The 2,355-nt window shown below is 40.6% G+C and overlaps 1 pseudogene; it reads left to right on the top strand.

Annotated features, from left to right (window-relative positions):
- The first annotated feature begins 201 nt into the window (after positions 1 to 201).
- Positions 202 to 455, top strand: LOC126060296 (cyclin-dependent kinase 2-associated protein 1-like; annotated as a pseudogene).
- Positions 456 to 2,355: the final 1,900 nt, after the last annotated feature.

The raw sequence follows: 2,355 nt of genomic DNA, 5'->3' as shown, positions 1-2,355 counted from the left end.
ACGGTCCCTGGAAACCCTATGGGTCAGTTCTACTCTGTCCTATAGGGTCGCTCTGAGTTGGAATTGACTCCACAGCAATGGGTTTGGTTTTCTTTATATATTAAAAAAAAAAAAAGTACATTTGCTGGTGCGCCTGTGCGTCCGCAGCAGAAAGTGCGCGCGAGGCCTGAGGACGCACGGTCTCGGCGCCCCGCGGGGGGGATGTCACAGCAGCTGAACTTGAACGAGCACTTGCCTGCTGCCGCCCTCGACGCGGCCGGGAGTGTCCGCCCTCCTTCCACCAGTGCCGCCAGCTGCTGAGCGACTATGGGCCGCCGCCCCTCGGCTGCGACAGCCAGGTGTCCCAGAGCAGATACACTGAGCTCGTCGAAGAGCTGGGGAAAGAGCGCAGACCCCCCTACACGGAGAGCCAGGCTTTAGCGACGCCGGAGGCTGGTCCGGGAGCGCTTGGCTGAGACGGAACCGAACGCCGGATCCTAGCTGCCGTGTTAGCTTTGAAGGTTGAAGGTTTTCCATCTTTTTCCAGGATGAGAAGTTACAGCTCATCTTCCCTATTTTCTTTGTTTTCAAAGTGGTAACTTTTTTTCCTCCCCATTTCTTTTCCATGATTCACTAGGCTGTGAACCTACAGTCTTTAAGGTTGAGAAAAAAAAAAAAAAAAAACTGCAGTTGATGAGGGTTTGTATTTTCAGTAGTTAGGAACTACCCAGGGTTCTTTTTTTTTTTTTTTTTAAGCATTGATTTAAAAACTGCATGGGGAGCAACCTATCTTACGGCAAGATACCGGTATCTCACCTTACTCTTCTCTTTTGAGTACATTTATGTTACCGCGGTTGTTCTTCGTCGCTTTTCATAAGCTATCAAAACTTTGAGGACTTGGCTTTTAATGAATACTGACAGCTCGCTTCCTTAGGAGCTGCCCTTAGTTTGCCATCCAGAGTAGATTCTGCTGGACTTAACTTTTTGCTTAAGCATTTGTATGACTTTTAGTGCTCTGAAGTCAGTTTAAAAAATACACAAGTTATATAAATACAGAAGAGCAACTGACCAAACCTAACCAAAAAAAAAAAAAAAAAAGAAACCCAAACCTGTTGCCATCCAGTTAATTCTGATTCATAGCGACCATTTCATATTAAGACTGTGTGTAGGTCTCAGTTCTACGTTTACTGTGAGTTGATCACAACATTGGGGGGCGGGGAATGACTCTAAAACTGTTTGCATCTTTGTATGTATTTATTACCTGATGTGATGAAGCTTATTTTCATTAAAAATAAAACAAAAACACTCACCAAGCATGCTGGAATTATATGTAAACTCACAGTAACTCAGAGTAAGCAGGTAATAAGCAAGGGCCTAAGTCTAAATTTAAACCTAAAATTTTACCAGGTGCAGTGTTGCTGCTACTAGGAATATATCATCTAATTCATAGCATCTAAGAAGAAGGTATTAATCCCCAAAATATTAGAGACAAATATTGTGAATGGAGCAACTTATTCAGAGTACAATCTTTTGCCACAAATATAATAGCATAATGTCAAATTCCGTAAGAGGGATTACATTGGGTCAAAGATATCAACATTTTGAAAAGTATTCATACTGCTTTCCAGTTAATCCCCCCCCCAAAAAAAAATCCCCATATTTAATGAGGAGATACTGTTCTTGAACATTGTTCTCAATTGTGAAATTTTTTTGTGGATATTGTTCCTCTCTAAAGATTTGAATTCCTTCAGAGGACAGCCAGGGTCTAATTTTTTGTACATGTAATGAGAGATAAACTTTTTGGTAGTAAGCTTTCTGGTGACTTCTCCTACCATAACAAAATTAAAAATTAGGAAATAAAAGTCTTAAAATAACCAAAATATATACCAAATTTCATGTACTAAAGTTCATATCTTTACTCATAGTAAAGCTCTTTAGACCCTTGCTATTACCTGCTTACTCTGAGTTTACACACAATTCTAACACGCTTGGTGAGTTTTGGGTTTTTATACCAGATTTTCAAAAAGCAGCAAATTAGAAGTGGGGAGATTAAAGGTAAACAAATTCGAGAAACATTTATTGAATGTCAACAGTTATCAGCCATTGTTCTAGAAAATAGTAAAACAGAGGAACTTTCAATCCCTGAAGAACTCACAGTTTACTAGGGGCCAGAAAAAAAAAATGCATCAGAAGATAATGTGAGTTCCAACATGAGACAATACGACTTAGATGCAGAGATTGTACAGAGATAGCTGATTCTAGGGAGTCTAGAAAGATTTCCCAAAAGTGATGATGTCTGATCTGGGTTTGAAAGACACTGAAGGAACTTTCCAGAGGAAGAAGGGAGAAAGGGGCTTTCTAAGGAAAGACAACAGC

This window comes from Elephas maximus, chromosome 17 (genome assembly GCF_024166365.1).
Source record: "Elephas maximus indicus isolate mEleMax1 chromosome 17, mEleMax1 primary haplotype, whole genome shotgun sequence".
Taxonomy (NCBI): Eukaryota; Metazoa; Chordata; class Mammalia; order Proboscidea; family Elephantidae; genus Elephas; species Elephas maximus.
This window is presented reverse-complemented; position numbering and strand designations above follow the sequence as displayed.